Raw genomic sequence first — 25940 nt, forward strand, 5'->3', positions numbered from 1 at the left:
GCGAGTTTTTTGGGCAGTGTAGAGTAGGGCTTGTTGTTTGTCATTTCTCCGATTACAAATGCAGACATGGTTTTATGTTTACGCGGCGCGATGCAACGCAACGCGTAAAAAGACAGTATAAGCCATAATTATGTCCCCACTGGATGCAACGAATGCCTCGTTTATAATGGGTTTTCATGTTTTTGAATCATCGCTCCGGCCGGACAGGGCATCACAATATGGTAGGTGCGTAACATTTCCGTCACACGCTTGAGGTATTCGGCCAATCATAACGCACTGGATAGCTGGCCAATCACAGCACACCTTGCTTTTCAGACCGATGAGCTTTGTAAATATCAACACGTTTCAGAAAGGCGGGGCATAGAGGAGAAATAATAATGTACAGTATGTGGAAAATAATGTGTTTTTTGAACCTTAAACCACATAAACACATTTCATTACACCAAATACACAAAATAATGTTCTTTTTAGCAACATCACATGACCCCTTTAATATGGTGCATTCATGTTAAGAACATTCTTGTGATTAATACATGTTTTGTCCTATGAATCTGAAGAGATTTATAGATATCTGATTAACTGTAATGATTTCATAACATTTATTTTTAAGGATTGTTTGGTAAAATGTTATTCCCAAGCCTTCAGTAATCTATAAGATGGAGAGGACAGGTGAGCCAGAGAGCGGCAAAATACAGATTCATAAAAGGTCCCTAAAGACTTTTTTTTATAGATTTAATTGTTTTGCATGGTAGTGTCATGTAGCTGCAGGCACCAAGCATTTTCCACTCCTGGGAAATAAAGGAGAGAGTGTGGTTAGGGGAAACCCTAATGGGATATTGATAAGAAGCTCAGAATCTGCTCAGAGGAGAGAGGCAGACAAATTTTTGCATATACACTCTCCTTCGTTCTTTCATGGACCACACTTTTAAATACAGCTTAATTTACCATAATGCAACCAAGTGGAATTTCTGTGACTTTTACATAAAATTGCTTGTTTAGTTATGGCACAGTTTCCGAAAGCATGCCGCACTCATATTTTTGAGCCAAACCAAGAGGAATTTAAATACAATTGAAATGCATATTTTATGACAAAGTTGCATGATTATTGTATTGTTTATTGTAATGATCAGTGCCTGTCAAATTTATTAGCAATTTTTCTTTAATTATTTATTTAAGTTTTTTTTTTTTTCTTTTGGAATCATGGAATCAAGTTTCCTCTGAGTAAAAACCCAAACAAGTAATTGTAAGATACAGTTTCAAGTGAGAAATTAAGTCTTGTGATAGAAAATCACATTTATGAGAAATAAAGTTACATTTGTGAGATATAATCGCAATGGCAAGTAATGAAGTTGCTTTTTTTCTCTATAGACACATTAAAAATAAAATAAATTCAAATAAAATAATGAATAAATAAATTAAAATTGGTACACGATGCCCCTGAATTAAAGAGACGCTCCTCTTTTATTAACCCATTAAATGGTCTGATTCATTTTAATTTCACCTGTTGTACTTTTCCACTTTTACTAGTCAAGTTAGCAAAGCAGCGATGGAGCAGCAAGAGGAGTGGAGGTGAGAAGAAAAAGCTGCAGTGAAAGTATGTGGACGGAAAAACAGAACCGACAGGCAAGTGTTTTATTGAATCTGCAGTGTCCACAGAATCGGGTAACTCATTTAGAGGGCGTCTCTAAAAGCATTCAGAGTGTGGAGCCCTATGGGCAGTGTCACTCTCAATCTACAAAACAGAGGACCAGAGGGGCTGCTCTTTGAATAAGAAAACTACTTTTACAATACAGATGGATTATTTCATCTCTGACTGGTCCCTCCTGAGACTTCAGCCGCATATTTCGGGGGGAATGAAAAATAGGGCTGTGAATGTGTGCTTGGTCAAATCTGATATCAATATCACTTTAGAGAGATTATTTCCCCATATATGCCTCTCAGAAGCTTTTCACTCAGCTTGGCTCATGGGGATAGAATTTGCTTCAAAATTAAATGCGATGACTGAGGGCACCACATGGGGTCTGGATTGCAGGACATATCATATTTGAAGGTGCTCAAAAATCTAAACAGACTAAAAATGAAAACATCAGATCAGACATTTTGAAACAAATCATTTGCAAACTTAATTGCAAACTTCATCGGAACAGATTTGGAGCAATTTAGCATGACATCGCTCACCAATGGATCCTCTGCAGTGAATGGGTGCCATCAGAATAAGAGTCCAAACAACTGATAAAAGCATTATAATAATCTACAACACAGTCCATAAATTAACGACTTGTGAAGTGAAAAGCTAGCGGTTTGCAACAAACAAATCCATTTTTAAGATGTTTTAACTTCAAACCGTTACTTGGCACTAAAATATGAGTCTCCATAATAGTGCTTTTGCTTTCACCAAAAGGTCTTCTCTGAGTCATGAGAGAAATATGCACAGATCAAGCACCATTTGGAGGTGAAAACAGTCCAAACAGTTCTAATTAAATATGTTGTTGTGGATTTTGATGTAAGAGGACCAGAGGGATGGGCTGCTTCACTGGAGGAAGCATTATTATGGATTACTTAATCAAAGAAATTGAACTAATTCTGACGGCACCCATTCACTGCAGAGCAGGGGAAGTCGTGGCCTAATGGTTAGAGAGTCGGACTTGTAACCCAAGGTTGCGGGTTCGAGTCTCGTACCGGCAGGGATTGTAGGTGGGGGGAGTGAATGTACAGCGCTCTCTCCCACCTTCAATACCACGACTGAGGTGCCCTTGAGCAAGGCACCGAACCCCAGCAAAAAAAATGGCTGCCCACTGCTCCGGGTGTGTGTTCACGGTGTGTGTGTTCACTGCTGTGTGTGTGCACTTTGGATGGGATAAATGCAGAGCACTAATTCCTAGTATGGGTCACCATACTTGGTTGGCCACATGTCACTTCACTCACACTTCACTCACTCATATAATGTGAGCAAGTGATGTAATAGATGCTAACTTTCTCAAAATCTGTTCTGATGAAGAAACAAACTCATCTATATCTTGATTGGCCTAAGGGTGAGTAAATTTTCATTTTTGGGTCAACTATTTCTACTTAAGGGATGAAAATCCATTAATCCATTCATTAAAAATGAAAATCCATAACTTACACACCTTTACGTCATTCAAAGCCGGCATGACTTGCTTCTGTAGAACACAAAAATACATTTTAGGATTTTTTTCACATGCAGTGAAGGTCAATGTGGTCAACTGTTGTATTTCACCCTGCTGACTTATATTTTCTGGAAAAAAAAAAAAAAGAAGATATATATGTATATATACTGTGTATATATATATATATATATATATATTTGTGTGTGACACAGAAGATCATGATTTGGAACAACATAAGGGTGAGATAATGATGACCGGATTTTCATTTTCAGGTGGACAATCCATTTAAATAACGTCTTCTTTGAACTATATTTACATAATCATCACTTTAAGTCATCGTTAAGTTCAATAAGCACCATAGAAAAACAGAGACGGACGCTTATCAGATGACGGTCGTATTGCGTTACCAGACTTCCCATTGATTAGCCCACAGGATCCCCCTAGGGTTTGCTAAATGGTGTCTGTGTATTGCTATTACGGGGGTTACCAATTATTTTCCCCCTGAAATTAAGGGCAGTGACCCTAATATGAGGCCACTTAGTGCCTGTAATAAGATGATAATTGAGTTTGATGATGGACCCCCGTACCCTCCCTCACAACTTCACAGCCCTATTCATGCTAACTGTCACTTCTTAGTAAAGGATTACAGTGGCATTACTTAGATTTATCATTTCCTGCATGATAGACTGTGTAGAAGACGACAGGAATAGGAAAGAGATGATAACACCCCAGATCATCTTATTTCTCTCCCTTTTATTGTTCTATTTCCTCTTTAGTGCCGTTCCCGGGCTCCGCTCATATGTGCTGTAATTGTATATGCACATTTCCCTGAAGACTTCAAATTAAAAGAAAGTTCACCATCCAACCATTCAGCCATTCCTTCTTGTTCTTTCCCAGCCCTCTCACACATAAAACCTGGCCTGGGGACAGCAAGCTTAGTTGAACAGAGCTTTACATGTCCCTATCCAGCTTTGTGTTACTAATAAGGAGATGCTCATATACTTTCACTGGATTGACTTTCATGCAAGGGTGCCTCTCACTGGATCAGACCGTTCTCTTCACAGTGAACGGTTCAAGACAGGCCTTGTCATTTTGAGAAGATGATAACAAATATGACTTAAGATTGTGGTGTTATCAAAAATTGTACATTCATGCATTTGGCTGGTGGTTTAAACGAAGCAATAACTCCTTTTGCAAGTTTATTTAAGTTTCTCTCTATTTACAGTGAGTGTGATTATGATCTAAAAAGGGTTTCAAGTGACATGAGGGTGAGTAAATAATAACAGAATATTCATTTTTGTGTGAAATATTCCTGTAAGCAACCCAGAGTCAACCCTACAGGATGCTAATGACAGTTCTGTCATAATTTGAAAAAAACAATCTTAATAGATTATAATGGGGTCCAGAGTCTGGTAAGAAGTGCCATTCAAAAGCTTGGGGTCAGCAGAATTATTTAAAGTTCTTGAAAGAAGTCTCTTATGCTCACCAAGGCTTCTTTAATACAGTGAAAACAGTAATATTGTAAAATATTATTGCAATAAAAAACAGGTTTGTACTTTATTTAATGTAACTTAATTTAATGTAATTTATTCCTGTGATGGCTTAATTCTCAGTAGCCATTACTCTAGTGTCACACGATCCTTCAGAAATCATTCTATTCTGTTGATTTCATGCACAAGAGAAATTTCTTATTATTATGTTGTTATAAAAAGTTTTCACAAAAATATTAAGCAGCACAACTGTGATATATTTTGTGCATACGTGATTCTTGAATGATTATAAAGTTCAAAAGAACAGTATTAATTTTAATTTTAAATAGAAATCTTTCATAAGATCATACATTTCTTCATTGTCACTTTTGATCAGTTTAATGAATCCTTGCAATCAATGCAATCATATCAATTTAATGCAATCAATCAATCAACCCTACTGACCCTAAACTTTAGAAAGGTAGTGTAAATAAAAAAACTTCTGGTTATACATCCGAACATTTTCTGCAGAATTTCAGTTTTTCCAGTAGGATATTTTATTAGCAGGACTCGGATTCAAAATGCAAAGAACGGGTTGGACATGTGACATGAATGATTTTGAGACTAAAGGCAAAGGCTAATCTGAATTACATACTTGTTGGCCTGTTATTTGAATTGTGGTTCAGTAATTATTATTAACTAAATTTAAATATTGATCACTGTGACTCAGTGAGTGAACAGAAAGTTCTGTGAACCAAATCCCTGAACTTTTAACCTTTAGTAACATTACTTAAGAGGCAGTTATTATGCCAGATAATGCAATTCTGGTCTGCATTTACTTGAAATTAGATATCAACTGTATGTTGCTATAAATGTGTTTATATTAATACAACATTAAGTAGAAGCCAAAATGTATGTAAAATCATGTTTAATGTAAATTTGTATTTTTTTTTTATTGGTAAATTTAATATCAATTTGTGTTCATTCCTCTCTATATGTAAAGTATCTGAATATCTGGTGCCAGTGAACTTTCCACTGCTATGAAGAAGCCAAAATAAGAGTGGCTTTGAAAATGTGTGGTTAATTAGATCATAATGGCCTCATCAATTAGGAGCAAATCATGGTTTGGCCTGGGATGGACATTTTAATGAAAAGTTGAAATGGGTCGCCCCTCAGGGCAACGAGTGTCCAAATCTGCTCTCCCGGTCGTCATTTATCACTGTAGTACACTGCAGACATCTTTACTCGGTAAAACAACTCATTCTGCCAGGCTGAAATGGACATATACTCTTGTAAGCAGTGACCCTTGTGTTTTTAACACACCAAGACACCTTGACGGTTTCCAGAAGCTTCTCTCCCTCGTGCAACCTTGGAAAAATGCTTGTCAATCCTTGATAAAGTGCTTAAATAAAATCATTATTTGACTTTATTGATGTTTTTTTTGTCCCCATGCAAGGCTCAATAGGTTATTGTGGATTCTGCCAAATGGTCTGGGAGAAATCATTAGAGTGGGCTGATGTGATTTACGTCCTTGGTAGCGAGGGGCACCCAAATGATCTGCCTCTCAATCGGCATCATCAATCATGCGGAACCAGCGGGCACCTCAGGCAGCCGGAGCTGGCGTTGTGTAGGGTGGGACAGATATGTGTGTGCAGTTGAGGGGTTTGATGACAAATATGAATGTTTAGGTTTGTGGGGCAAGACTGGCAGCATATTTGGCATCGCCCATGTTTGTGTGCATGTATTGTCTTTGGCGGAGCTCCATCTTGGCTTGTTGTTTATGTGTGTGAACTGACTTCCTTAAAACACATCATAGCTCCAGTCCAATGTGTCATCGCATCAATGCATCACTGCATCAGCAATTAATTCCAGTTTATGTTGTAAACAGGATCTCTCTGAGTTCTACTTTTGCTGAGTTTTTACATCCTGAAACTTCATCAGCATCGTGACCTCTTACTAGGAAATTGATGGAGGGCAATAGAATAAACAACAAAAGTGCATCATTGAATCAGTGCCAGCAAACAGCAACATAATCTCTGCAGTCCATCACAGCTTTATAAAGACAAGAAGGCAACACTTTACAGTAATGCTGTATGTGTTAACATTACTTAATGAAGATAACATGAAATAATGAATGCTTTTAATGCATTTGTCAATATTGTTTAGTGTTAATTTGAGTATTTACCCTATCTACACTATAAAAAAATATGTTGTACAAGAAAATACTGTTTCAGTCTTTCTACTTTCTATATTTCTGTGTTACTTGCAATTTATTTGTAATTATTTGTATAATTTACAAGCATTTTTGAGTGACAAATGTTTCAAAGTAAATCCTATACATTTATCATAAGAGAAAAAAAAACAAGAATTATCAGTGAACAATAGTATTATAAATTAGCATTAAAATCTAGATAAATAAATGCTGTATAAAATTGTTCAGTTCAAGAATTGAACTGAACCTTATACTATAAATAAATAGGGCACAATGTACTGTATTAACATGGAGGACTAAATATCCTTGACTACAAAGATAAAGGTCTTCAAGTGAGACTCTGATAGGTAAAAAACATGTAAATTGATGTTCATAGAATTTTTTTCTTTAAATAGACGCGCTAAAATAAAATGGCGTCCATCGCACCGGTTGGATGTAAATAAATCAAATAGTTCATTAGTAAACAAACATCATGACCTCATTGGCATATTTAATTTGAGAGCTGCTATGGGGGTGAATATTATCATTGGATAATCACTTAAATTCATCTATTCATCTCACAAAGTTATTATATGGCTGCAGAAGACTTGGAATAGCACACAGGTTGTATGGACTACCTTTATAATGCCTTTTTGTGGCTTGACAAACTGTGTTCCCCATGAACTGTATGGCAAAAATCTTTTGGCAAAAGTGTATGGCAAAAGTGGTGTCCAAATGTTCTCCAGGCCTTGTCAGGATGGTTATTTGGAGCTGTCCGTGGTGCTGATGTCAGTGGGATCCGTTAATGGTGCTGACTAGACAGCTCTGGAAAGCTAAAAACACTGCTACATCCACAAATAAATCTTGAGGCCAAATACCTTGTTGTTGGCCAAATGACTGAGCTGGATATCTCAGCTAGAATACAGAGCTAACAAATTCATTATTAAACTGCAGATTTAGGATTACAGGAAATGTATAATGTAGATTAAAATCATGAAGCGCATTCATCTTATTGGTACAATCAGCAGTGTTAAGAGGACCCGAGAGAACCAGCTATATAATATAAAGCAGTTTGCATCACGTGACACGTGCATGATGTCTATAATTTAATAACACTGAAGCAGTACCATCTCAGATACATTTTTGTAATAATGTCACACGCAATTGTGAAAAACTTGTTAATCTCTCTTTTACAGGCAGCGTGACAATGACTAGTGAATAACGTGGCCTTAATAACGTGCGTAAAAACATGGCGTGAAATCGCCCTAGCGTTCTAATGAATAAAAGCCCTAAAACCTGATAAACTGTAGCTTAATGATTACACGAATAATTACGGAAGGCGGATAAAAGACAACACGGTGCTGCATGGACCTGATAACCCTTTAAACAAGCCATCTTTATCTTCGCCGGCATGCTCTCTATATTAACCGCGTGAAATATCACATGAAAAGAAAGGAAAGGAGGGGAGTGGAGTGGTGGAATTAGCTGGGTTGTATAAGCAATTATAGGGGCATGGTATGTAGCTAAGCACTCTAATAGGTATGTAGAGGAGGCATTATTCAATTAAAGTGGCGGGATACAGTGCGAAGGAACAGAGATGCGGTGACAGCGCCGGTGTCTTCTCCTTATGAAACAACCTATTTAAGCTAAATCAACTCCCACTTAAGAACAGCCGTAATAAGCACGGAGGAGACGCGCAGTGGCCCGCGGGGCCCCATCCGTCATGCTGTAATATCCAATCAAAATGAGTGATGACACCTTGTGCTGTGCCTGCCGCATCCCCTTCTGTAGCATTACCCTGCTCTTTCTCTGCATCCAGTTCCTGCTTGAACACCATACTTTTTCAACGTGCTCTAGGAAGTCAGTGTCGGGTCCCAAGTGGAAATGCGTTTTGCTCACGTGAGTCAGCAACTCTGCTCTATAAATGCGGCTTACCTGCTGAAACCGAAAGCCATCTCTTTTTAGAAATGCTGTGTATCACTGGATATATAAAGCGGGCGTATTTCTGTGACTGTATTGTGACCTGTCTAATGTCTAAAGGGAGTATAGATGGCCATCTGCCAAGAACCTGTGGCACAAAGCACATTCTGCTAGGCTTTAATTTGGTTTTGATGGAGAAGATATAGGCTAATGTTAATTAACTTATATTTTGGACACAGCATGACACAGTATTTTGTCTTTTTTGCTGTGCCAATGAATATAGTTCTGAATAAAGCCAAGGCTGAATCAACTGTTAGTGTTTCGTTCTTAAAGAATCAATGTTTTTGAACAAATAGTTTGAGTGAATGATTCAATGACTTACTGAAAAAGACTTGTTTACTTCCTAATTAAATCCTTGTTTCTGAAAGACTAATTTAAATGAATGATTCAGTGAACCACTTGTTCACTTCTAAATGTCTTGTGTTTGAACAAATCGGTTGAGTGAATGATTCAATGACTTACTCACAAAGTGAGTCTCTTGTTTAATTTTGAAGCTGACTTGAGGCAGTGACTTTGCAGGCAGTGTTTGGTACATCCCGAAACTTATTTTGGACCAACTCCTGAGGCAGCATAATAGTTTAATGATCTACATCAAAACAGAAAAAGCTTTGGTGATAACTGAGAGAATACGTAATTACTACAGAAACAGAACTAATCTCTCGAGTCAATCAAAAATAAAAATAGTTGGTCAAAGACCACAACCACCAATCAGAAATGTATCTTTATTTTTAGCTCAACTGGTACAGAATGGAAAGCACAAGATTGTGGGATATCTAGGCAGTGAAGGATACATCTATGCTGCATAAAATTCATCAGAGGAATCTCAGTAGACAAAGATGTGACTCATTTGAAATCATTGGATTTTGAATGTGCATTGTTGCCATCCTAGACTGTAAAAAATAAATCTGTAAAATAACACAAAAAGTACTGGCAGCTTATTACACACGACATTATACATACATTTTATGGACATTTCTGTTAACTCTAAAACACAATGCAATGAAGTTTAAAATTCAAAATACTGGTTAAACACCTGTAAAAAATAAATACGGAAAAATTCCTTCAAATTAACAGTATATTGTGCCCTATTTTTTACAGATTTTTCTTAGCGTGTACCTCCGTATGCTGCCTGCAGAGGCAGCATTTTATGGTTTCGGATGTAACCACTGTTTTTAAATGAACCATTTGAGTGAATGATAAAGAATTGTTTACTTCCTGAATGAATCAGTGTTTAAACAAATAATTTGAATGGCTGATTCAATGACTCACTCATAAACACAGCCATTTGTCGCCACCTACGGGTATAACAATGTAACCTGTCACTGAAAAATCCCCTCCACTAATACAATGAAACAAACTGACAGCCTTTTGTAAAAATCAAATACATTTTAATAATAAAAAAGAAAAACAACCAAAACAAAATATTTCTGATTAAATCAGACATGGCAAAGCAGCAGATGTGAAATGAAGCTCATCTGGAGTGTTTGAAGAGCATTCAAAAAACTGTTTTACTTCTCTCATTTTCTTGTTTGTTTTTGCCTTTTCCCCCACCCCCTGCCTCCAACTCTTTCTCTCTTTTTCTCTCTCTTTTCTTTCTTTCTTTCTCCTACATTAAAAAAACTGTTTTACTTCTCTCATTTTCTTGTTTGTTTTTGCCTTTTCCCCCACCCCCTGCCTCCCACTCTTTCTCTCTTTTTCTCTCTCTTTTCTTTCTTTCTTTCTCCTCATCAGTGCGTAGTGCTCAGTAATGACTCCCACTGTGGCAGCGGTGCCCCTTTAAGGCTGGGCCCCCCTCCCCATGCATTATTCATCAAAATCAAATGAGGGAACAACAGGAGCAAGAGACATGGTGCATGCCACTTCCTCCTCAACTCCCCAAGGTGCCCCCAGCCTGCTGGCCCATCTCTCCCCCTCTCTCCACCCTGGCCTGGGGGTTTTGGGGACCAACTTGGCACCCCTTTCATGGTTAACTCCATGGACAAGACTTTTCTCTAGCTCCCCTGCCCTTTTCCTCCTTCTAATCTGTTGCACAGCTCAAAGGTGCACTTTTCCTCATTAAAAAGTTTTACAGATAAAGAATTGAAAGTACATATGAGCTGAAGACTTAAATCAGTAAGCGTTTTTATTTTACATTGAGTGGGGTGCATAATGGGCGCATACATTTTGAATCACATGACCAGATGAATACTATTCAATGCATTTGCTTCTGGAATGAATGAATCATGACTGCTATATCATTTAACACTGAGCTCACACACTTGCCTCTAAATTTCTTATATTCATAGATTTGCCTACCTGCTGATTTACGTATGATGTGTTTTGGGTTTAAACCATGTGACAACCAAATGCATATGTGTTATTGCACATGCAGATTTGAGGTAAAGCCAAGTCTTTTTCTTTTTTTTATAATGTTTGGCCTCAAGTATAAGTGGCAACTCGATAAAATGAGCACATATTTACATATTTATCCATATCTGCTCATGCTGTTGCCCAAAGGATTGCATTGAAAGTGTGTTGAAAGTGCTATTAGTGACGTCACACACCTTTCACACACACAAAACTGTTCATAGAACTTAGAAGAGCCACTAATATTTGCATGAGCACGGGAGGGGGTTGATAGACTATCCTGGTGCTGTTGCACAATGCCGGTACATTGATTACTTCAGAGAGAGAGAGAGAAAAGGGAGGGAGGGATGATTTGATGAGTGTAGTTCTTGTATCCCCTGCTGTTAAAGGCTGGTATGAGAGCTGAACATTACCACCTGGGGCAACCCGAGTCCTCCTTCTAATACAATCAATTCAGTCTGCTGCTCTAATCTAAACTTACCTACACCTTTAACAACTTTAACTGTGTTCAGACTCTTTTCAAGACAATGCTCTTTACACTTAGCTATCTAACTTCTTGCTTGTACTGACATCTTGTATGTGGATATACAGTCTTAGATTCTGTCTTTTTCTAAAGAACTGGTGAGTGCTACTTACCTGCAAAAGGCGGCACAGTGCTAGAATGTTCTGGATGGTTGTGAAGGTGTTGTTAGGCCATCGTTTCTAGGGTGTTCTGAATGGTTACTAGTTTCTTTGGTGGTCTGAGTGTTTCCTTTTTTAAGTACATTTTATTTTTTATTTTCTTTAAAATTATATTTATACTAGTATGTTTGTTTAGTTTTACTGTGTACTGTTTACTATTTACTGTTTCAGTTTTTTTTAGTTTTTTTTTTAGTATTTTAGGACCTCCAAAGTTGTTGTTGATGGTTATCATTTAAATATTTAAATGTTTAAAAGCATTACGTTTCTCAACACAGTCTAGTGTCATTGTTGTTTTATCTAGTTTTAAGATGTACTATGTATCAACAACAACAAAAAAGTAATTTCAGGCCATTTTTATTTAATTTTTGTAATGAAAATATATTTTAGTTATTTTATTGTATTTTTGTAACTTTTTATTTAAGTTAACGAAAATGTTTTGATGATGATGATGATGCATTTATATAGCGCTTTATTGTGTATTTTTGTACACCCAGAACACTTTACAATCATGGGCGGGGGGTCTCTCCTCAACCACCACCGTTTTAATTTTGTTTTGTTCTAATTTTCATGTACGGTAATAAAGTAGCCTACTAGTTGGTAGGCCATTGTTAGGTGGTTGATAGGGTGGTATGAGTGGTTTTTTAATATAATTTTAAAAAAATGTTGTTTTTATTTCATTTTCAATTTGTATTTTTTGTTTGTTGATTTATTTTTGTGTTTTTATTTTTTTTATTAGGCCTAACAAAAGTGGGTTTATATAGTTTTTTAGTTTTCATAATAATAAAAAAGGTCATTTTTTCAGTTAATGAAAATAATTTAGATTCATTAAAATAGTAATAAAACACTAGTTGTTAGGTAATTGCTAGGTGATTGTTAAGGCGTTCTGTGTTTTTTTCTCCCCTTCACATTGCTATGGTCTTCCGGGTGATTATTAGGCTGCTGAATTTTAGGACTTAAATTAAACAATTTGTTCAGATGTCTGAGTCTGAGTATGAGCAGTATGGATGCTTGTCCACTAATTTGTTTTCCAACTATTTTCCAGGTGTTGAATTCAAGACAAGCCAAACTAGAAGTGTCAGGCTCCTCGCCTGAGTTAAATGATCTGGGTCACGCGCCGGGTTACACATCCTCGCAGATACAGCGCTGTATATGCGGCCCCGTTGGCAGTGTGCGGGCTATAAATGGAGCAAAATTGGTTTAAGATGATGACAGTGGCTTAGACTGACTGATGTGATGGGTCTGTCAGCAGGCTAATCTGCCTCTAATGGGTCTGACCTGTACAGGACCCAGCTGGCCCCCAGGACCCCCCTGATTGGCTCTATTTATTATGGGCTAGAGGACCCGGGGATGGCTTGCATAGTCATTCTACTTTCAGGTCCAATTCCTGGAGTCCTGATGAGCTCTGCCCCCCCTCCGCCTCCTCAGTTCTCCTTCCCTCTTCTCGCTTCCACCCCTTTCTCATCATCTTTTGTTTCTTCCTAATGGTTCAATTAAAGAGGTTAATTCTGAGACGGCCCTCCTCAAATCAGCTCTCATCACCTTCCCCTCTTCAGCCTCCTGACCGCCGCACCCAGTCCACATTTATTATTCATCCCAATCAAATAAGAGCAAAGGAGGGCTGGAGCAAGCTGCTTTTTTCCCCCGCACCCCCTTTATCCTGCCATCTCTCCTCTCCGCTCTTTCCTCTCCTCTTTGGAAGAATTGCCTTTTATTGAGTGAGTCGGCACACACACCCACTCTCGCATACACACACACACACACACACACACACACACACACACACAAACACGGGCACTCCCAGACCCCCCAGCTTCCCACAGCCCGTCCCTTTCCTGGAAAATGAGCAATTCTCTCATTGTAATAACGCGCCTCTGTCATCGGCCCATTATCAGCATGATAAAAGATGAAATATTCGCGGCGGCTGGCCTCCTAACCTGATCTGGGCGCGATATTGGAGCTTTGGAAAATGAGTTTTATCTGCTTTAATATACTCCTTGGCAGACTGACCCTTGAAATTAAACATTATTACAGAGCGGATATTTAAAAAACCGGGGCCACAAATTACATCAAAATGAAAATATTAAGGAACATTAGGAATATATCAAGTGGCTCCGAGCTGGATGTGGGGAGAGGTGGCTGGGGCGCAGAAGCGTCGCTGGTGTCACAGCAACGGGAGAGGGGAAATAATAACAATTCAGCCAGTGCCGCTGTCATGTGTCGGGATAAACTAATTATCCTCTCCGACACTCTCATCGCCAGGCTTTATTAGGAGACGAGGATCTTGTAGAAGTGTGTGGGTGACTGCTTTTGTGGAACTCTGTCAGGTGTGGAGTTGTTGACACCCTTTCTGCCTTATCTCTTCACTTCTTAAAAACTTTCAGACAGACACCAGGTCTTTGCGGTGAGGCTCTGAATTCCCTAGTTTTATCTGTTTGGGTGCTGAAGGACGTAAACAGAGTACATGGATCCGGAACTCGGGACCGAGTCTTTCTCCAGCCTTACAGGTGATTTGTCATGTGGTGATGGGATGATGTGAAATGCAATAAAATCCCGGAGAAAATGCGATTTGAATAGATTTCTGACGGAGAGGCTTCTTTGGGATGTAAGGATAGAGGGATGAGTGAGCATTTGGCCTGGAGTACAGACTTAGAAACTTTTGCTTTTGGCCAGGCCTGTTTCTTTTTCTCTTATCTCTTGCGGTTGGATCCCCTCACATAGCACGTGCCTCTTGGCGTCTCTAGAAAAAACGTTGAGCCAACGTTGAATGAGTATTCAGCGCTGACATCTTGAGATGCTTTGCATACTGACAGGCAAATAAACACATACATACACGCATGTTTCTAGTCCAAAAAGAAAAAAAAGCCTGGATTTGGCAGTTATCACTGCTAAAATGCCAAGTAAACATCGCAGAGATGTTTCACGAGGGTTTGGACAGCAAATCTCTATCAGGCCGAGACAACCTGCCGTCAAGTGAGTGATACGTCAAGGATCTTCCCTCAGTGAGAGATCGCAGAACGCATGGGAGAGCCTGTGATAAGGAGAGGGACAAAATTAGCATTCGTTCCAACCATGGAGAGAAAAATAAAACAGAGAGACCAAATGACTAACTGAAGGAAGACTAACCTCAGGGGTCTGCGACTTGAAGAGGGGAAAAAGCAGTGAGAAAAATGGATCTCCTTTCCTCCCACTCTTTTTATTTTTTCTCTCTCTTTCTCTACCCCGCTCAGGCACTTGATTCATTATGCTGATATACACAGTATTTGCTTCCTGAACGGGGCTCCTTCTTTCCCTCCCCACTCTTATAAAGACACACACACACATACACACATACAAAATAGGTGCCGGTGCCATAAATATAGCAAATGACAGAGCCTAGCAGCAGAGCAAGGTCAGCCACGGCCCCTGATGACAGTGCTGTGAGCACCGCAGTGCGTTCTTGTTAGAAATACACACAGATAGCTCATTAGCAAGGGCCCCTGAGGCCCCCAACCTCTTGTACCCGCTCACACACACACACACACACACACACACACACACACACACACACACACACACACACATATATATATATAAAACGGAATATACCCTTCAGTTCTGTAAATAAACAAACTTTCCCTTACGCGTACAGCAACATAACCACATGACACGACAATATGCATACGGAAGTATAGCTACAACTCACATTAACACACACACACACACACACATATATATATATATAAAACGGAATATACACTTCAGTTCTGTAAATAAACAAACTTTCCCTTACGCGTACAGCAACATAACCACATGACACGACAATATGCATACGGAAGTATAGCTACAACTCACATTAATGACTTAATGGCTCGCGCAGACTAACTTTGTGTGAGTGAGATGGACAGAGAGAGAGAATCCGAGAGTTTTGACTTGACACAGACGCCGCTGTCACTAGATAAGCGTTTTTCTGTGAGGGTGTCATGTTTACATTGGCACCCAAATGCCCTGAAAGGCATTATGTCAGCACACTACTACACAGATGCAAACACATTTCTCACTGTCATGGATATGCCCCCTGGCTGGCAGCCTTTTATTTACCTTTTTCTTCAAGACACACACATAAAGGTGTGCATGCACACATCATTTGCGACTTTTTCTGTTGAACTTTGTAAATCGGTTGTGAATCAAAGCTATCACATTAAACGTCAGTTTACAATGGAAAAGGTGTTTTGGAAATGACTTTGATCATCACGGTTGTGGATCAAAATCAGCATCTTGTTTCAGCACGCAGAGAAATGTGCAGTTAAATTTGAGAAACAAAATTACAATCTTTAAATTGTCACCTTAAATTCTGTCAAATTTACTTTTCTTCAAATGAAACACATGTTAGACATTGTGAATTTCTATACAATAAAAATGAAAGGTGACTAGGAGCTGTGAAACTCAATAAATACAAATTCAAATGAAAAATGTGATAAAAGTGATTCATACAACTTGTGCTATATTCTCAGTCTTCCAAAGTCATACAATAAGCACATGAACACTTCAAGATTTGAGTGCAACTTTAATGACTGAAATGTAATTTTTTTTTTCCTCAAACATAGCAATAAAATGGCTTCAGAAGACTCAGAACATGGAGTACAAGTTATCTCTTTTTATATGTACTTTTTGCTGCAAACATTATGCTAAATGTCTTTTGTTTTCCACAGAATAAAAAAAAAAATCATACAAGCTTGGAATAACATGAGGGTGATTAAATGAAATGAAATGAAATTAAATTAAATGTTCTTTATTTAATAAATTATTTTATTATTTGAGAAATAACATTTCTTAATTTAATACATGAATTAAAACGAAGTTTTCTGCAACCACTAAACTACTAAAACTCAGGTGCTGTTCAATGCAAACCACAAACTTGACCTGTCGGAATCATCAAGGAAACTGATTATGTTTGAGTCTTTGTAGGTTATAATAGTTTAACTTTTTTAAATTTCTTTTTATTTTGCATATCAAACTTGCTTTTTGGCTATTTTCATTTCTTCTTTTGATTGTGTTGCACAAGGGCTGCCGTACTGCTAACACACCCGCTGAGCAGCTGCCCTCGGGCCACTTTGGCACTGTGTGCAATGTCAGGCACTGAGATTTTTACTCTCCCTTTCACTTTCTCTCTCCCCCTCCCTCTCTCTATGGGTGTCAGTCTGGCCCCTGGCCCGTCAGACAGGCATTGGGGTGTGACGGGCGGCCCAGGCTCCTTCCTTAAACCCCTCCTCTTCTTTATCCTCCTCACCCCACGTGGCCTGGCACCCACCACTGACCATCCGGTGATTCCTGCCAAAGGTTACCTTCCACAAACCCCCTCCTAAAATATCCTGAACAACTGTGGCCTCCTATTCTTTATCACTGAACAATTGCTTTGGAGATCATGTGGGTAATTTACCACTTATTTAACTGGGAGCTATTAATTTGAGTTCTTTCAGAGATTTACAACAAACCAAACAAAATAACCTTTAATTTTCACCTTGCATTATGTTGTAATGTTATATAATTTTGAGAGGACAAGACTTACAATGGCATTATCCTAGATTTTATCACTGAATTTGGAGATATGAGTGGCTTCTGATTATAAGAAGAGAATGGAGATGATTTATCTAACTTTGATCAACTATGGTCATAGATCTCTCAAATTTTTAGCAGAGCTACATTTGTCTATTACAAATATCAGTAATTTTATGATCTGTGATTATAAGTGACTTATAAGTGAACATCTAAATATTAATGAGGAATATAAGTTATTTATGTGGTTTCAAATGATCATTACAACTTTCCCCACTCCTCTCTAGTATTTATTGCTGACTGTGATAGAATAATGGTACAACATTTAAACAAATTAAATGGATTAAAATGTATCTGAAAGGCTACTTTTTACTACTAAGTAAGATAAGTTGCAATACTAATACTATGTATAATTTATACACTACTGTTCAAATGTTTGGGGTCAATAAGATTTTTTAAAGAATTTAATACTTTTAATTAGCAACGATGCCTTAAATTGAAAAAGTGACAATAGAGACATATGTATTACAAAGTATTTATATTTGAATGTTCATTTAAACTTTTTATTCATCTAAAAATCACATTAAAACAGCACAGCTGTTTCGAACATTGATTTCAAATCAATCAGCTTTTTAAAATTTATTAAAAGAGAAAAAGGTTTAAATTGTAATAATATTTCACAATATTGTTTTTTTTCTTTACTATATTTTTTATCATATAAATGCATCCTTGGTGATCATAAGAGACGTTGGAAAAGCATAAAAAAAAATCTTAGTAGGTATCTGCCTTTTTAGTTTGACTTACTTCAGAAAAGTCTTAAAACAATAGTGGCTGTTAATCCTGTGATCATCAACCTGATTACCAGCATCCTTTTTATTCTCTTTTTATATTCTGTATTGCAAAGTAGTCTACCACAGTACCTGTGAACATGCCTTCCTCTGCCAGTTTCACTTCACAATCCCACATTCCCCAGACTATGAGTGAAGGTGGAACTCTCTGTCGTTGCCTGGGAGGGTGATGCGATGGGGTGACAGTCTTTGGAAGGAGGAGAATGTGTGTGTGTGCGTGTGTGTGCCCTGCCCTTTCTTTAGCCCCATGGAGATGCATCGTCAGGGTCAGGGGATATAGAGAGATGAACACAGGGAGGCCGCACTCCACAACTTGAAAGGAATTCTAATGAAGCCAGGCAGTCGTGTAGCCTATTCCCTTGACAACAGGCCTCAAACAAATAGCTGCATTTGATGTCCCTCGTTTTATAGTTTGGAAAATTGCATGTTTGTTTGAGTGTGTGTGTGTGTTTATTTAGTGTTTCGTTGTTTGTGTGTTCATTTGGAGTTTCTATGAAACTGGAGCAAGACACAAGATGATAATGAGCTTTTAAAACATACATTGAGATAATTTCTTATACTCTTATGCACTGAGCTATAGAACATGTTTTTTCTTCTTTTTAATCACATTTGTAGAAACATGATAGGTAACAAAAGAGGACGGCATGTGGTGAACGACTGACTTATCTCTTATAAGCCAATGAAAAACACTTTTTCAATCATTAGCGCAAGTCTCGGTTTTGTCTCCAGATTCTGTGACAAGACACAACTCTGCACAAAATCCACACTAAAATATGACAACTTAGATTTAGTATACAAGGCGGCTCTGATGCCTGTATGCTTCAGTATCAATGAATTATCAGAGCAACCTTAAACTTGTTGTCGCCATAAATTTAGTTTACATAGGCTATTTGTATAATAATATACTTAGAATTTCATATTTTGCTTAATTGTGTATTTAAAGCATTCATCTCATAAATGCAGCATTAAACAGTCTGTAATTCTAGGCAATTTCATATGCAAATTTGTTATTGCCCTTGTAGTTTATAGGCTAGAAGACTTTTACTTTTTTTTTATACACCTACAATGTCATCCTGTATAAATAGAAATAGTTTGCTCCTAAATTCGAACTGTTGCTCTGTTTGAAACAACATTTTGTGAAGACTGTCAAGGGAGTCCTGATGTAGTGCATCTAGGAAAATTTCTTCTTTCACATTTGTAATACAACTTAAGAGGGCATCAAAAGAATACAATAAAAGACTCAATGGTCACTTTTTACCCTATTCCATTAATATTAATACCAATATTCAACACCCCCATGTTTACCCCCATTTTTTTCTTTGACAACCCAGGGGTGCGTGTAGAACAGCTCGAAGCGAGATGTCTTTCATGTTGCAGGCCAGCAGCTTTGGCTTCGCTGGAGCGTGTCTCACTGCGCTCATACAGCCCGAGCTTGTCACTCCACCACAGCTTGTGTAAACAGTAAATAATAAACAAGCACTTTAATACATTATTGAGAAAATCACTTTAGGCAAGCGAGACGGTAGGAGAGCTCATCTGGAGCAGAAGGAGGCAGAATGACACTGCTGCTTAATTCACAATCTGTAATCAGTCGCATATTTAAATAAAAAGAGCGCGATAGACTCCAGCAATTTGTAAAACCTGTCGTTTTATAACGTGTATGTGAGTAAACTGCAAGGGCAATAGCCCCATTGTATTATGCTATATAAATAATGCAAATAATTTGTAAAAAAAAAAAATATATATATATATAATTAAATATAATTTTGTTATTTCCAATTGATTCCGGGGAGCATCTGTGAAAAAATGCGGATCTGGGGAGTTTGGAAGAACTTAAATCCCCTATTTAATTAAAGCTTAATTCCCCAAGGGAAGTCAAAACAAAAGGTTGTGTCGTAGTCTAGTTGTTTTGCACACTATAAACACTTTTCAACAGTGTTTTATACAGCGTTTCTGTAATCAACAAAAACGTTTACAAGTTCGCGAAATGTGTACGCTACCGATGTTACCATAGCAACAACTAGCTCGCTGTGTATCACTTCGTTTTGCAAATCACAAATATTTCACAAAAAACGTTTCAATGTTTTAAAATGTATTTATGATAGCCTAGTTAATAATTAGCTAGGTTAGGTAAGCTAATGGAACGCAAGACGTAGCCTACCGATTTAGCATACACTCTAAAAAATGCTGGGTTAAATATAACCCAGCGCTGGGTTATATTTAACCCAGCATTTTTTAGAGTGTAGAAAATTGTTGACAGAACGTAATTGATGTTCCCTAAAGTTAATTCGCACACTGTGGAAAGTGTGTATTTATTTATTATCTTTGTATACCTACATAACAAATTTACTTAAAAAAAAAAATTAAAAAAAAAATACTTCTGGGACTTGTGCGTGCAGACTACATCATGTAGTTATTGAGAGGAATAATTGTATTGTTTTCATATTCTCTTCTCTCCCAGTTGTTAAGTAGCCACTGCTTCATCCCAGCAAACCCCCAGGGCTCCAGTGTAACTCAATTCACCCTGGCTTATTATATTTATAACTAGTATAATATAAGGGACACTCTTTGAGCTTCCCTCGTTCTCCTGTGCTCATTCGTTAGAACGTTTATTGTGTTTAGTATGTGAAGATACACGACTAAGGGATTTACCTAAAACAAAAATGATGTAATTAAACGAAAACTCGTCTTATAGTCTACAAGTCTATAGACTATAAGACGAGTGCATGTTATATCACGCGCTGTCATATTATTCATGACTTTGCAAATACTCAATATTATGCTAAATCAAACAATATCGTAATGCATCCCAAAAGACTCTTTTGTTTAATTTTATTTCCAAAAAGAAGAGCGCTTCTGACGTAGGACTGCTTTATATATAAAAAAGATGGCTGCAATAATAAAAATAGCCTGTAGATGGCAGTCAGAACCTTGGCAAGCAGCACAGCTGAAATCCCATTGACTGTTAGTAAGTCCGAGAAGAACGTTTATGCGTTCATTTTACATGCACTCCATTCAGAAACAGCTCTAAAATATTCAGATTGGCATCTCTCGGTGTGGAGTACTTTTAAAAAGACATAATTCAAGATTAATTCACACGCTACAAGGATGTACAACAAGTTTGAAGTCAAGCCAAAGGGATGTGGATAATGGTGATTGTTATAATTAGCTTTGTTCTGGACCTACATTTAGTTCTCTTGAGTTATGTTATGCAGTTTTATACTTCATAATCTAAAGCAATTTAGGTTTTCTGATAAACTTACATGCAAATTGCTTTGTTACATAACCTAAAAAATATGGCAGCCAAGTGACTTGTAACACATTTATTTTCAACGTTGCTCGTTTTTGTATCATGTATCTCAGACTTTGATGTAGGCTAATATACTGCTATTTGTCTGCTAAACATTTAAAGTAGCTTAGAAATTAAGCTTATTCCTAAACGCATAAATTAATGTCAAGTACAGAGTGCTGCTGTTACAATTGCTGTTCCATTGGTTAGAACACCAATTGAAAACATGAACATTTTAAATTTTATACATGGATTTATTGTGATAATGAAATTTACTTGTACAAAGTACTTATTGTAAACATTTCATTTCAAAAAGATAAACATATAGGAAATTAGACTATTTTCATAATTATTTTTTTTTGTGGGTGCAGTAGACGTATATCGTAAAGTGTTACGACCATCCCTGTCTAGTCAGCTGTAATATTTCTAGTTTATTTTATATGTAAATGAAAAGCATGGGTGGATGTTATGAATCAAATCAAAGAAGAGAACCTGCTGATGCAGATGATACCAGGTCTGTCATTTAACATCAATTAACATATTCACAAATGAAAAGTATAAGCTAAAAGTTTACTTACTTACCTTAAAATTGTTTTTGTCTTTACATTATTATTTTTTTTTTATAGACTTGGAACTTCAACTGTCACCTTTACGACACTCATGTATAATAGTGATTTCATCTCACTAACTTGTTAAACTGACGGTGTCACCGCACTTTATTTGGTAAGTAATGTCTGTTTTCCTCCACTAAATCGAATATAATATTTAATATGGCTAAATCAAACTGCTTATATAGGGTTATGTTAATGAAAGTAATTTTTTTAAAGGTCAGGTCAGGTAGAAGTAGCTCTTTATGGTTAAAATTACACTCTTCATTGTAGTTCCAGTTAAACATCCATGTTTCAGAACCCAAGTGATTCAGTTCAAGGTGAGTTTAGTGCTAGTCTAGAACAGGGGCCCTCCGTCTGCAGCACATGTGAGGGACGAGTCGCCTAGTTTAGTCCCAACTGAGACAATAGAGGGACGGAAGGGGACAATGAGGGAGAGCCGCTGAAAAGGGAATGGCTGGGGTGCAGGGCACAGACGGCAGGAGAGAGGGAGAGCGAAGAGGGGGGTTGACAGAGGGGTCAGTGATCGGGGTTAGTATGTGTGTTTATTCTTGTGTGTGTGTCTGCGTGTGTGTGTATTTAAGAGGGGACTCGGTCACGCCCTTCTCTTCACACTCTACTGCCTCATTATTGACGGGCTGAACTGATACCCCAACAATGAGACTATTTTAATATACTTTGGCAAAGCTTTTCAGCAGCCATTATGCTAATATGCTGATTTGGTGTTAATATGGTGATTTGGTAAGAAACATTTCTTCTTGTTTTTGATGATTAAAACAGTTGTGCTGTTAATTTTTTTTTGATCAGTAATTTTGAGCATTAATTTAAAATAGAAATCATCTGTAAAATTTGATATGCCTTTACTATCACTTTAGAACAATGTAATGCATCCTTTCTAAAAAAAAAATGAAACAGAAACCAAATTACTGACTTTTGAACTGTAGTATAAAAATACAATAAATAAATTAATAAATAAATACTTGAGGTTTTAAATTTAAAATGATATGGTAATTAAAAACTATAAAATGTAAGGTAAAAACATATATATGTATAGTACTCAAGAACTATACATTTTGGTTTAATACAGTCCTAAAAACTTCTACTTTTTCAGGAGTGGGACCAAAAATCTGTCGTACTGCTCTTCAGAGAGCCGATTCTGCATAATGAACCTATGACATCAGACTTTTCCTGGAGATCAGCAGGTTCAGGAATTGCTCCCTGTCCGCCACAGAGTGTTCTTGCCCATGATGCCCGTGCACAACAACCCTGATATTAAAAAAAAAAAATAGCCCCTTCTGGACTGTGGCACCTGGAGTTGAGGTGGGATTTGGATGTATTCTTTGATGAAGTCTTAAAAAAAGGAAACCAGTCACTGCAAGCTCAATGAATCCTTGAATAATTCTGCTAGGTGCTTTTTCTAAAAGGCTATGTTATTCCCAAACTCAGCTCAATAGCTTTGGGCGATAACCTGCATCCACCAGACTCTGGCCAACCTTATGCATGGTGTGCATCATTAAATTTAATAGATGAATTAGAGTGACTGCTACCATGTGGTTAGTTAATTATTTCATTATTGAAATCTGGTTTCATGTTGCATGTGCAAACTACACAATTCTGATTAAAAACATTATTTTAATCCTTTCAAAAATGTTTATAATTGTAGAATAAAAAATGTATCAACAGACAGTCTAAATCTGAGGTAATGATCAAAAGCATTCCTGTTATCGCTCTCCTTTTCCTCAGGCCTGTAGTTGCAAGCTTTCCTCTGTTTTTTCATGGTCTGTTTAAAGATTTAGTGAGGCCCGCAAACTACTACCTTTAATGACCAATTAACAGTAGTAAAGCTGTGTGTGCGGCAAGCTCCACATCGCAGAGGGTTTGTTTAAGTCAACAACAACGCGGCGCTGCTAACGGTGTGGCTGCTGCCTCTCGTTACCAGCGCTTCGCCTTTAAACACCTCTCTCCTGTGCTTATTAAAATCTGTGCAAACACATGCAGCCAGTGCTGAAACAGCCTTGAGAGAGAGAGAGGTGGACTGTTTCAAATGTGCAAAGGAGGGAGTGTGTGTGTGTAAAGTTGGTAAAATTGTGTTAAAGTTGGTTTAAATGAATGAAGGCAGGTTATTAGCATGGTTCAGTAATGTAGCTGCGGGGCAGGACACGGCTAGTCAAGGCCATAGTGTTTCCTGGGCTCCTCATTTAGTTTTAGTGCATTTGCAGGTGCTGCCCAAGTCCCTGAAATGCTCCAGAACTGGTTATCTATGAACAGCTAATGAGCCACAACTTATACAGACCTTCAAAATATTTACAAAAACAAGCACAGCTTGCTAAATATATGTAACACACACATACAGTACTGCTTTATCTTGTCTAGTGAGCCTAAGACTGTCATTGGTGCCCTCAAAAAAAAAAAAAGTATGTGATGCCCTTGCACACACAACGAGAGACCGCACACCGAACAGACAAAAATAAAACCCCATCCGTGTAAAGAACAGCACTCAGATCAAAGAATAGCTGGAGTGTGAATATTGTACTTCCCATGGCATTCACGCATTATACCATCCACAGGTTTACATGCACTGCTATTATAAGCTCGCTAGACCAAACACACTGCAGCTGAGCGAAGCAATGAAAAGTATGTAAACCCCACATCTCTACACCGCATTTAAATGTAATTAACTGCAAAAAGAAGCACTAGCCAACTAACAGGGCAGTTCACAGCACCGTTTTGAATGAACAGAGAGAGACTATAGAGAACACCAGCCAAGAAAACCCAAAGCGCTAATCAGGATTTACCCTTTGTTTTTAGTGAAGCAGAAGAAAGACAAATAAGATGAAGTGTTTTCACTTTTCACCAGATTGTAGCTGGGGTATTTAGCATAATACTGAAGTGTTATCACACAAGGAGAGAAAGGTATTATGTACAGATTTGTTAGCGCATATTTGATCGCTATTAAACATGTAAGCATCAGACAGGTTTAGCGCAGATGAGAATTAAAGGGAGGAGGAGAACGACTGAAAAGGAGAGAGACTTGATAGATATTGCTGCTTTGTTTGTAATCTAGCAGTGAGGAGGTGTTCACATTGAGCCGCTGTACTGAAAGTGCTGAGCGCACATTTAATGTGTTTGATTGTGTGCAATAGGTTTGAAAAAGGTACATTTTTACATTGTGCTTGATCTCATATCTGTCTCTACTATAAAAAGGATTCTTAAATCATATAAATAATGCAGAAAAACAACCAAAGACTACTGAAATTTTTGTGTATGATTATGGTTTAGTCATATTCATTCTCTTCCCAGCATGCTCGGGGTCATGAATTGTTGTTAATTTTATTGTCAAACTTGTCTTTTGATACCAGTTTGTGCCTCTTTGATTGACGTGTATCATTCTGATTCTTGAGTTTGTTTTTTGTCTTATTAGTTTTCATGTGACGTTGTCAACAATCTAAAGCAACAGTCACGTTTCTCTGTTACATCCAGGTTTCTTGTAAAAAAACAGAACTGAAACACATTTGAACACAATTTAAGCTTTGTAAGTAAAGTCTACATCAAAATGTTTTCTTTTTTATTGTCTCAGAAGTACTTAAAGGGGTCATATGATGTTGCTAAAAAGAAAATTATTTTGTGTATTTGGTGTAATGAAATGTGTTTATCCACGCACCGCGGCCTTGAGTGAGCGGAGGTCGGAGGCCTAGAATGAGCCGCGGCCTAGAGTGAGCGGAGGCCGGCTTGAGTGAGCAGAGGCGGGCGGGCTTGAGAACGACACGGCCGGCAGATTCGACAAAGGAGCATCCGGCTTGCAGCAACCACATGTGACGACCCCGGGCTGGACACCGCTTCGTCCACGGTGAAAGCTGATCTGGCGATG

The sequence above is a fragment of the Sinocyclocheilus anshuiensis genome, unplaced genomic scaffold (assembly GCF_001515605.1).
Source record: "Sinocyclocheilus anshuiensis isolate Anshui unplaced genomic scaffold, SAMN03320099.WGS_v1.1 scaffold702, whole genome shotgun sequence".
Lineage (NCBI taxonomy): Eukaryota > Metazoa > Chordata > Actinopteri > Cypriniformes > Cyprinidae > Sinocyclocheilus > Sinocyclocheilus anshuiensis.